At 37.3% G+C, this 12,670-nt stretch overlaps 1 protein-coding gene across 6 annotated transcripts in view; it reads left to right on the top strand.

Annotated features, from left to right (window-relative positions):
* TOX3 (TOX high mobility group box family member 3) overlaps nt 1-10,168 on the top strand; it is a 123,948-nt gene extending 113,780 nt beyond the window's left edge. For 5 of the 6 annotated variants that reach the window (XM_030026423.1, XM_030026418.1, XM_030026416.1 and 2 more), the window contains exon 9: nt 7-289. The gene's annotated coding sequence lies outside the window, so the exon portion shown is untranslated. Of the gene's footprint in view, nt 1-6; nt 290-10,125 lie in introns of those variants that run through there. The other variant, XM_030026417.1, reaches the window with a different exon arrangement.
* Nucleotides 10,169-12,670: the final 2,502 nt, after the last annotated feature.

Here is a 12,670-nt window from a genome sequence, read left to right as displayed (position 1 = left end):
TTCCAGATATATTTCCTGAGAGCGATCTATTTTTGGAGGTGGTGAATACTCCCTCTTACATTTCTCAAGATTACATGATTATCCAGGAATTTCCTTCAGATATCCAGAAAACATTTTAGCAAACATGAACATTGTGGCAGCAATAGTACACTTGAGCCCCTATAGAGCTACAATTAAAATAGAGATTATTCCACAGATATTCCAGTTCTTTTTTCTCCAGTGGTGAAAATTGAGTGAATTTCTGAGGAAAACAAAATTCATGCTATGTATTCATTGCTTTTATAAGACCTTAAATAAACTCTAAATTCCTGAAGGTTGTTGTTGGGTTTTTTTCCTATGCAAAAAATGCAGCTGTTTCCTAATTAATTTTCTTGAAAATGAGCAAATTGGTATGTTAGCTAAAATAACATCTACCTCTGCTTAGCAGTCGATATCAAAATTTCATTTTAGAGACATTATTCCCAAAATATTTTATTTAATTCAAGTGTTTGTCATAAGTAAGATGACAAATTGAGTTAAGAATTTCACCTGGCTGCCCCTTCATGGGGTGTGCAGAAGAGGTCATGATATCTTCCACATATCTCTGACTTTCGATAATTTTCCAGGAAGCCCAAGGATGAGAAGAGTGACCTCCCTTTTATTTTAATACTCAATTATAGAAAATAGAAACGTGAGAGGAAAAAAATCAAACTTTTTTTGGACATGAAGGAGCCACTTTTTTGGCAGTCAGTATTGCTTCTCCCTTTCCGGCTCAACTCCCACTCATGCGCAGTGTCCATATGGATGAGGTTTATGGGTAATATGCTCTTCTAACCTATCAAAATATTTACCTTGTGCGTTTCAGTACAACATCATTAATTTTACTAACCTCCCATTCTCAGTAAGTGCCAGCTGTCTTTGCGTTTCCAAGGCACTCGGATCTGATAAGTGAGCTCTTGTGTTAGCACTGTGACGGTCAAAGGTCCATGTCAGGTCAGGACCCCTGCTCTGTGGGAGAGATAAACTGATTTAAAACTACCAGAGGAAACAAGTAAAGGGAAAAATGGAATTTATAAAGCTTATGAAATGTCATGAGGCATGTTGCAGCCTTTCGGACAAATGCTGAATGCAGTTAACCTGGAGGAAAAAGGGGGGAGATCAAAAGATCACCTGCTACTAGAAAAAGACCTGGCGCTAAAGATGAGTGGGACATAATGAGATCTTTTTTAGCTGTATCAGCAAAGATGCTTTGATTTCCTTGTAAGAGACTGGAAAGATATAATTAGGAAGATTCTTTTTTCCTCTACAAATTCAGCTTGTGAGCTTTATTTAGTACAATAAAAAATCCAGAGAAATAAACCCATCATATTTAATTTGAGTTCACAGTATAGCAATTGTTAATATTTGTCTTTTTTTTGGTTAAGTGGATAAATCACAGAACTATTAAATATGCGAGATATAAACCACAGTCAATTAAATGATAGCTAAGGTACTGTGGCAGACCTGATTAAATTGGTGTGTTATTAAGATTATATACACAACATCCGTGGAACAACATCTCGGATATGTGCTGTGAAATTGAAAAAGAGTGTTTGCTGGAGTCCCAGCTGCCCAGATATGGCTCCCATGTGTTGGCTACAAGCCCTGAACCTTCGGACTGTTTGGTCTCGGCAAGTCCTGCAAGTCATCCCACCTATCTACAAAGCTGATCTGCATCTTCTCGTATTTATTTGGATCAGCTGCCACTAAGAGAAAGAGCAGGAGACCCAGGCGGAAGGTGCTTAGGTGCAGTTATCCCTCTTTCCTCATCAAAAGGTTGTGCCCCTGGGGAAGCTCTCACTGGAGTCAGGGAAAAGGCAACAGCCTTTGAAATCTGTGCTTGCCGCATTTCGGAGCAGGATTTAGCCCTGGATGTTCAGGGGTTCACAAGCATGAGCACCACTTCATCTCTTCTCTATTTTCCCAAATAGGAGGCGCTCACCATTGAAGTTCGAATGTAACTTTTAAAATCTTTAATCAAATCCTGTAGTTAAGATTCAATGGAAGGATTCATGCTGGGAATAGGGGTTTTTCCAACTGTCAAATCTGGCACAATATTAAATGCGTCACAGCAGAATTAGCATTATCTCTTCTCAAATTCTTTTCCTAAGGTTTCTTGACGTGAACAAGTGAAGGTATCAGGGAAAAGTGAACTAGTTAAGAAAATGTAACTAAACTGCAGATCGATTTAGAACCTAAGCAGAAATAAATTTATTGTATACATCATAATAATAAATATCTACCACCTTTTTTCAGTTTTGCATTTTGAGACATCTGGTAGCATCAGCAGGAAGAGTTATAATGCTGTGTAGTAAATCATTCTTGCGGGGTTTCCATCCACCCAAAAAATAGACCAAAATACGATCATTCTTTTTCCTTGTCTTTTCCTACTAAAATTTTGTGTATTTGAATTAGTAGGAGGCTGATTCTGCAAAATCTAAACTAACTAAAAATCTAAAGAAAATGCTTGTGTTTGAAATTTTAAGTAGACTCAGTGAAATCAATAGTTGTTCAACCTTCAAGGATTTCCTGAGATGTTTTGAGATGGTATTATAAACTGCAGAATTTGTTTTTGAATGAACGCAGAAGATTTTGATTTGGTCTTTTGCTCTTCGGTAAGATATTCACACAGGAATAGAATTGCTGGGAAATACAGCCCAAGAATTGCATAACTCGCCATTTCTAAAGCAGATACAAGAGTCTCACAGTTGCAGCATCTCCCCAGGTACGCCACGCATGGATGGCTTTTGTTTCTGCTCTGCCAGCCTTTCCAGCATATACAAAGTAAAATTGCATTATCTTGGCACTTCCTATTTTAATTTCTGCATGGATAGATTGCTTTTCTCCTCCATTTTTGTTAAGAAGGGCTGGAATGGTGCAGGGTTTTGCTTAGCTTTGCCAGGAGATGTTTCTTGCCTATCAAGAAAATTGGGCAAAAGCATGATCAGACAAGTGTGCACATTTGCCATCTTGCTCTGTTCTTGCAGTGCTGACTCCTTTGTCAGGGATAATAACATCAGGGAGATGACCTTGCGAGGTAAACCACACATTTATTTAGTCTCCAAGCTCTGCTAGCATGTTGGTTGAAGTATGATCTTTGTCAAGCCCCGAGATGTAATTACCCTGAGAGTTAATGCTAATTGGTTTATTGAGTTTAATTGGATATCATTAAAAATACTGTCTTCTTATGCAGGAACTAAGACAATATTCTTGGTGTTGTGTGATTCTTACTTTATCATTATAAAGATATAAAGTAAGAATGATGATTCTTACTTTATCATTCGTGTATAACCTTAATTTTACATCAGTATTTCACCACAAATTCTGGATGAACAAGGTCCACCGCTGAAGACATTTTATTTTTAGTTCTGCCTACTACTCCTAAAGTTTTCCAAAGTTTTGGATGAAGAAGTTGATAAAATGTTTGATGATATCGCTAAGGTTAATTACAATTTCGGCTATGGCAAGAGCCATGCTGTAAATGATTTAAAGAATAATAAAACTATAGAGGTCAAAAGAGCTGATAAAGGAGGTTTTAGTCATCATAATGAATAATGAGTTGGAATAATTAGACAGTTTTAGTGATGATTATCAGAAATTAACATGTGATCTCACTAAAGGGTTTCAACTGCTCTTAGATGGGATTACTGATAAGGTTTTGAAAAAGGGGCAGCTTGTAATTAATAAGGGTATTTTTTGTCATTGCTAGGACTGCAACTCAGTATGGCATGTATTATTTAAAGGCACAGAAGTTTAGATGGTCCTAGATAAAGATGGAGGTAGAGTTTTGGCTTTGGAAGCAGAAAGTAGGAAAATGACAACAATTGGGCTCATTTATTTGTCATTAAGACAGCTATTAAAATAGCATAATCCTTTTGGGGGGTGTCACAGTAAAAAAAAGAGTTGATTTCCTAAAACAACAGGAAAATCTTGGACATATGGTCGGTTAGCTACATTATGGCTGGGGAACTGAAATTTTGGGGAACTGTCCATGAAGTCCAACTCTTTTATGCACTTAGACTTCGAAAAATAACCCATGTTTTGTTCCACTACTCTAATATTAAAAGGGATTGAGTGATCTGTGCTTCCTTCTATTTATTTCATTTCAGATGTGATAGGTCTTGATCAGAGTCCTAAAACCCACTGTTTTGCTAATAATGCGCACCTGGTTGCAATGGGGAGGACACCAGTAGCTTCTCTTTGAATGCTGGCTAATTCCCAACACAGGTCATTCTGCTTTCAAGTCATCTTCAGCACTTTTGCAAGAAAAATTTTGCAGAATTGGGTCCAAATGTGGTAACATGTAGAAAATGCGGTATATTGAGCTTCCCAGTTATTCAGACTACATGATGCTATAGTGTAATAAAGATAAGGATCACAGAGTGTAAATCCTTTCTAAAACTTAATTTAAGCCTTCTACTTAATATTAAAAGTGTATTAGTATTTCATTCCATTCTAAGGCCTGTTTAGCTGGTTCCCTTTAATGTCTCTGTCTCATGGTTACTAAGGCAACTCTGGCATTAGAGGGAGGGATACAATAAAAATATTTATGTTATTTACTTAAATTTAAAGGCATTTCTTATTCAAAGATTTTTTTATATTACAGATACTTAATATGATCTATTCTGAATACTTTTTTTTATATTTAAACTAGAGTCAACATTAAACAATTTTTCTCCCAGATATGTGGGACAAAGAGAATCCATGTAAGTATAAGGCAATATTTAATAGCAGAATTTAATATGAATTTTAAAAGCATTTGTGTGGGAATGCCTTGGCCTCTTACCCACTTCACCAGGCATACCTAAACCTCTATCCTAAGACAAACATTGGTATAGCTGCCTTTTATTGGGTCATCAGGATTAGAGATAGACAAAGCTCATGCTGTGAAAGCTGCTGTGTGCCTCAGCCAGATTGTTGCAGGTGGGCCCAATAGAGTTGCTACTGAAGTCAGCTGTGTCTTATTTTGACTTTGGCTAAGTTTGGCTGATGGGAAGTTATAAAGTTCATTGTAAAGCAGCAGTAAGAATTTCACTGTTAAGCTTGTTTTCCTATTTTTAAGCTGGAAGTTGGAAGGATTTGAAACTCATCCAGGGATTTGAAACTTCAGCAGTTTCTCTTCCTCTGACATACTTCAACCAGGCAAAGGAAATTTTCAGGCTGTATTATGACCTTAATTCCTCCATATAACCCATTATCTGCTCATTATTGAGCTATAATAAACATGGAGTCCTTCAAGGACTTTTTTCTTCTCAAATCACTTTAAGAATGAATGCTAGCAATATTGAATCAAGGGCATATTGTCAAATGGAATCATTTCAGGGCAAGCAGAGTTTTCTTTGAATTATGGCTGGCTTCTTGGATAGATGGGTGTAATTTAAAAAAAAAAAAGCAAGCTGGAGTTTATATCTAACAGTGAGCTTAAAGGGGCTTCTCATCGGTCATTAACTCTGTTTTTTTTAAATGTATCTTATAGCAAAGCTAGCCATAACAGTGTTGTATGTTTTCCTGGATAATATGTAGTATGATAAATTAGATTACAAAGTTAAGTGGCTAGGTATGACCAGCAGCCGCAAAGAAGTTATATAAATAAACCAAAGTTAATTAAAATGGTAGCAAATATAAATAATCCAAGGTTAGTGAACATTGTTTCATTTTAAATTAATAAATATGCAAAGGTAATGTTTATAATTAAAGGTATAATTTATCTTCATGCTCTGCTTGTTTAATAACAGTGGTAACGTAATGTTACATGCAGAAATGTAGTAATAGATTTGTTTAGCACTGACATTATAAACAAATGTCTCAGTCTATTTATTCTAAGTTATGATACAGATTCTTTTCACATGCGTCTGATGGCCTTTAAACCATTTAAAATGAACTACATTAATGTAATCTAATCTTGATACTGAACATAACATTTCAGTTTGAATTATCCAGAATCCATGATCCATTTTATTACTCACAAAGCACTTTATACATTTATGATAATGGCAAACCTTGCTCTGTTATTTAAATCCCATTTCAGATGGGATTTTTTTTTATTATTTTATTTTTTAAAACATTTTTGGTAGTAAAATACAAATAAAGAAAAGTCAATGCTCAGTAAGCCCTTTAACAAAGCAAACAATTCAGCTTTTTATGACATTAGCAAATAATAAAGAAAAGATCTGACATTTACACTTGATGAAATTTTATGCTATAACAGAGATGAAGAAAATGGAATGGAAATCACACATGATAAAACCTGTCCATGAAATTCAGATGGGTCTTAAAAATAACCATTGCTAAATATTTTGGGACCTCTCTTACTTTATTGAGGTCCGTATTATTTTACTGGAAAAATCTGTCCTTAAAAGTCGCTTCTTCAACACATGCAAATACTCTATTTAGTTGGAGTCATTCTGGTAAAATAATAGTGAGGGACTTCAGGGGATTTAGTCATGTAAAGAAGTAGTCAAGCTAAGATGGTAGAGAAATATTCAAATAGAGGTTTGTAGGAATTAGAATTGATTTGATATAGTAGTCACAAGAATTGGATTTAGTTTTCCTGAAAACTTCTGGTAAATGTTCTTGGAATTTGCATTGAATCAACTTAATCAATTTTGAATTCAAAGTATCTTATAGTTGGTCTAGATTTTCAACTCATGTGCCCATGGCTGTATTTTCTGGTGTTAGAATATTACATGTGATGCTAGAAGCAGTTATGCATATTAACTTATTGCAGTAAAATTTATTTATAGTTAATTCAGCCTTTTCCATGGATGAGATCACTCATGCGCATAAGAATAGCACACCCAAGACTTAAACCTGAGGTGAGCAGCTACTAGCACCTTCCTGTAAATAATAAACTAAATTGATTAAATATCAGATTTATTTGACTAGACTTTGAAAGCACAGTTCAGACTGGCTTTCCTCATCTACTTTGTTAGCATCATGATGACACAGAGCTGCAGAATCAGGTATCCAGTTCATACGCAAAGCAATGGCCTGCATATTAAAGGAAGATGACTGCTATAGCCCAATATCATGAATCAGAGCTTATTAGATCAATTCACCAGTCTAAAATAAAAAAAGACAATAAAACATATTCAGTGTCTGAATACTAAAGAATAAATTAAAAGAACATCTTGGATTTTATGGGTTTTCTTTACTTCTAATATGTCACAAAATAAGTTCCACAGTAATTGTTTATGCATAAGGCCCTTATTAATAAATTGCCATTTTAAGAAAGCATTTTTAGAATTATGTCATTCACTCCTGTGGGTAAGTTTATCTTTTGAAAATTTCACCTTCAATGTCATACCCAGCAGAACTTAGTCCTTAACAGAAATGATGCATGAATTTTTCTTTTCTCTTTGTATCTGCATATTAGCAAGGGATTTCAATAGAGACATTAAAAGACTGAAACACAGCTAATGTTATAGGGGGGAAAAAAAGAGAAAATCCTCATTACAAAGCTAAATTTACTCTAAAAGTGTTTCCTTATAGTACAAAAATAACAAATGAGCAAAAATCTAGTGAAGCATGGAATGTATAGAATTTCGCAAAGAGGTAATGAGTAAGCAAATAGGTTATAAACAGGTAAATGGGATGGTGTTTTAAAAAATGGCGTACAAGAATGCAATGGAGGCAGAAGCATCAGCCATTGTGCAATTTACATTGTGGCTCTCGCTGAGATTTTGGTGTCTTGGATAGTGTGTCCCGGTCAGGGTTTTGAGGCATGCACACAATGTTTGGCCAAGAAGAGCCATTAGACTTAAGCACAGAGGAGAATTAGGAGCCTGGAGCTCCTGGCTCTTAATTTTTGGTCCCGAGACTGGCTCCTTCAGTTGTGTTGGACAACTTATAACTGCTCAGGGGCATTTTCCTTGTTGCAAGTGTGAAGTCGGTAATAGGTTATTTAATTATCTTTGAAGAGATTGGATGGTATTGTTTAACTGATGACCATTAAACATCTATAAAATAAGGCATGCATTTTGTGTAACTTTTAACCGTCATTATTAGGACAGAGCAAGAAAATATTTAGACCACTATTTTTTAGATGTTTCATTATGACAAAAGGAAGGCCTTCTAAAAGGTTACTTTAAATACTGTATTTAAGGACAAAAAAAGAGGGGAACATTTTTACGAGAAGTTAAACAGCAGGTTTCAGCTGTATCATTCTCTTTAAATGATCTTTTATAATAGGAGACAAAACATGAAAGGTACCCTCAGAAGTGGTACCACACTATTTTCATGTTGATTACAATAAGTGCTGAGAGTAGAGTGCATTCTGTGTAAAATCAATGTCTGTGAAGGGGGGAGGTAAAAAAAAAGGCAGCACAAAGACTTCGGGATTTATCCTTTGAGTGCTTCTCCAGGAACAAAGCCGTGCCCAGCAAGGGCAGGAGCAGAGGCCAGGAGGAAGGAGGTGGACAATAGAAAGGCTATCGCAGGGTGAAAGGGGTAACGCAACAGGAAGAGCATCAGGAGGGAACATCTTCATTAATTTTATCATGTATTTACTTTCCTAAATCTTCTTGTGTGTTCACTCAACCTTGATCCCATTCTGTGATATCCTTGCAGATTTATAGTAAACATCTCCCTTCAGGATAGTGAAAAAGAGATAAGCCTGAACTGTAAAAGAAAAAAAAACCCCAAACCACAAAACCCCCAAAAAACAAAGGGAAGAAAGGAAAGCTTGATACAAAGCTATCATCACTGGTACTGTCTGATAGCGCCTGAAACTGATAGTCACAAAACCCAGATACAATATAACCAAATTACTCCAATACTCTTTCACTAGAGAAATCTTTTTCCCTTTCTTCTTCAGAAAAACATTTCCTCAGAATAATTATTAAGGCAGGCCTAGGGAACTGTGTTCATTTCAGAGCTTTCATTTTTAGAAAGACTGTTTAATATTTATATAAAGCTCATGTTAAGTTTATGCACCTGTCAAAATACTAAATTATATGATAGTGATTGCAAAATGAGCTATTTATCAGACAGATGTCTCTACCAAACCTGGAGTACATAGATATGGAGGGGCAGGTCCCTCCCGCTACAGGGTAATGGTGCTTTCTTTGTGACAACCTGCCGGGAAGGGGATGGGTTTAACCCTGCTGGCTCCAAAAGCCGTGTGGGATGAATGAGCTCTGCCAAAGAATGCCCTTTCCACCACAGGAGATACAGCACTAATAACTTTTTCTTGAATAAAGTCCCGTGAAGCACAAATAACTCTTCTGATGTATAGCTTACCTTCAGGTTTCCTACAATGTTCTTCAAAAGTTGCTTTGTTTTGGTATCAGGTGGCTTCTTTCTCCAGCTGCGGCCTTAGGAGTGAAAAAATAAAATGTGAGGATACATTTTAAGTGGAAGACATGTTCTTCCAAAATAATTCTATGATCAACAGCACTGTACAATAATGCTTAGAGATGCTAAAGTCTGGCCTCGGGCAGCGGTAAATTGTAGCCGAAGCCTGCTGTTTATTGCTGTCAGGAACAGGTCAGGTGTCAGGAGCCCGAGTGAAGGGGCAGAGCTCGAGTGAAAGGTCGTAGCAGGAGAGGATGGAGAGGTGACAAGTTGAGTAACACAGGGCATTACTAATACCACAACCCATAGGAAGTTTAAGCAGTTTGCTATAACTTTCTCCAGATGTCTCTGAATTTATGCCTTGCACTTGCTGGGTTTTTGCAGGGTATCCGTTTGCCTTAAAGCCACCTAGGCTGCCTGTGCCCTGGCGCTGTGCCACTAAAAGAGGTACAATGCGCTGTCTTATTTTCATATTTAATGAACAGTTCCTGTGCATCAGAAACCCATGCATGTACAAACCTAGATATATATTAAAAAACAAGTATGCTGGTCCTGGACCTTAGATGCTTGCATCTGGCATCTAGGAAACGTAGCACCTTCCCTCCAACAAGGCTTCTTGTACAGTATCTCAAAGAAAAATTCAATGTCTCTATGTCCAAACTAATCTTGTGCTGTTTTTTTTTTTTTAAAAAAAAGTATTTTTTAATGAAGAATAAGCTGCATGGGCTTCACTCTGCTTTGGAGAGAAATTCTTTGTAAATACAACTAAGACTCTGTAATCCCAGTTATAATAAACTCCACTGATCTGAACAGGTGTATATCACAGTTGCTGCTTTTCAGCAGCACAGCGCTTCCTGCATGATCCATGGAGCAAGCTTTCTCACACTGGGAGAAAAACAAGAAAAGGGAGAAGGTAAAATAACTGAATTCCTCCCTCAAATGCAAATCTGTACAAGTTTGCTACTAAGCTCACTTGAAAGTCTGTGCACTCAGAATCCAAGAAGGAAACCAGCAGCCACTATCCGGCTGGCAAATCACCACCTGTATTATCCAAAAAGAACGGCAAAAGCCTGGTAAATGTATGTTTGGAAGCATGCAAATGTATGGTTGGAAGTTTTTTTAACAAGTTCTCAAATTCAAAAGCCATTAAGGAATTTTGTACAAATTATTGAATTATATTAGCATAATGGAAAAAATGTACTGCATGTCACTTGTGTGTACTGCATATTGTACTTATTCCAGTTACTTAAGGTATATATTAAATATGCTGGGGAGAGAAATAGTTTTTTATTCAGTTTGCATCTGTTTTGATTCTGTGTGATGGATTATGAATTACCATGCTACTGATATACCTATGCAAAAATACAATGCAGTAGGTGTCTAATTATGACCTGAAGTGAAAGTGAATTATAACTCCTCTTGATACTTCTTATGATTTACCACATTATAAATAACAGTGATTTATTATTGTTTCACCTACTGCTCTGCTAGTGATGGATCATAATAGTAGATCATCATAATTTTGAAATCAGAACAGAGCTGTTTTTTCTTCCGTATAATTCAATTTTAACTCCACTACTGAGGTTGTTGAGTATCACAATCCATCTACTTTACGTTATGTTTTATTAGGAGGAAGATATGTTAATATATTTGGTAGCTGTTCATTACTAACATCTGTTTACTAGACTTCTCTATTAAACTGTCCAACATACCTTTTGTAGTCTCATTATGCTTTCAACATGACCCACAGGGCAACTACGAAGCAAAACAGATGATCAAGGAACAGTATTGAAAAAGGAAGACTTCCACTTCTGTGTATGCTGTATATTTAAAGCAAAATTGCTGTACCATTATTGTAAATTTTCAGATCAATATGGTCTTAGCGCCATAATATTCAGTGGTTCAATAAGACCCTTCTTTTATGCATTTGGTCCCTGGTAGTGCTTTATATTCAGTAATTCCATATATTGCCCCCCTGTTAAAAGAGTTGGGCTGGGTCTCATCCAGACAGTCCTCAGGCAGTGGGGCCTGGATGAGGACCTTCCCTTCTCCTCTGGGTGAGTGTTTTCATATGCTCACCTCTGCAGTGGGAAGCCTCTCACAAAGCAGGAGCATCCCTGCCATAAATGCAGCCTGCAGTAGGCGCGGGAAGCCTGAAATAATTCTGACCTAAGGGAGGACATTTATATGCAACAGGTTCACAAAGTATTTCCTTCAGAAGACTCCGAGTCTCCTCTCCCTCTTGCTGCCACCAGATTCCCCTCACACAGCTGTCATCGTGCTCTGCTTGCTTTTGATGCTTCAGCAACCTGCACTCCCCTTCTTGCTAAGGGCCCCGGCATGTCACCGCAGCAGATGCTACGTAGCTAATGAGTGGCTGAAGCAAGACTCTCACTGGCAGCTAATAAAAACTTTATATTTGAAATGAAGTCCCTTCCCCAGGGAGAAAACAGCCTTCTCCAGCTTCACTGATAGCAAGAGGAGGAGCTGACGGATCTTTCGGTGGTGCAGATCAGGCGCCATTGGCCATGGTTGTGTTTGCTGTACACAAACCCCTCATCTCTAACAGTGGTGGGCTCTTTTTCAACAGTGGTCGACCCAGTCTATAAAGACAAGGCTGTGTCTTTTAAAAATCTGTTTCATTTTAATCGTCTTACTCGTTTAGTCCGTGACTGTGTCCAAAAACCTCCAGCTGCTTCTGCAGCTTCCTTTGAAGTGGACCATGCCAGAGCAATTCTCTAGAAAATAGCTGGCAGATTAATAAAGACTGGCTGCCAGAGATGCGGAGCTGGTCACTTTGGCTCTGTCTGACTCCACGGAGGGCAGAGGAGCCACTGTGGACAGCCGTATAGTGGCTCTGTCTGCCGAATTTGAACTGTAAAAGCATGAAGCAAGCTCTGCAGAAGCAGGTGTGACAGTGTCTGCAGGACAACAGAGGCAGTGCTTGCTCATCTTTGCCCAAGTACTAAACCTCAGCTGATGTTAGGGCCTTGGGGAAAAAGGAGAGAAATATAGACAGCCCAAAACCCACAGTGGGAATATTACTGAAAACTGTCCTAGATGGCTTAATCTTTGTTTTTAAAGGCTATGAATGATTCATTGAACCTCAGATAAATTATTTCAGCAGTTAATTATTATCTTAGTTAAAAAAAGAAAGAAGTTTAGGCTATCTCTGGCTTAACAATTAAGATTTTGACAGTTACCTTCTTTCTATATCCTGTGTTTGCCCATGGGCAGGGTTTATTTGTTTGTTTGAAACGATACTGCAGTCCACAAAATGTTTTCAAATTATTTTCTGGCCGTTTGCATTTCAAAACTGGAGGTGTTCTGCCTGGACATAACACCACCTACAGTTTCC

This window comes from Aquila chrysaetos, chromosome 9 (assembly GCF_900496995.4).
Source record: "Aquila chrysaetos chrysaetos chromosome 9, bAquChr1.4, whole genome shotgun sequence".
NCBI lineage: Eukaryota > Metazoa > Chordata > Aves > Accipitriformes > Accipitridae > Aquila > Aquila chrysaetos.
This window is presented reverse-complemented; position numbering and strand designations above follow the sequence as displayed.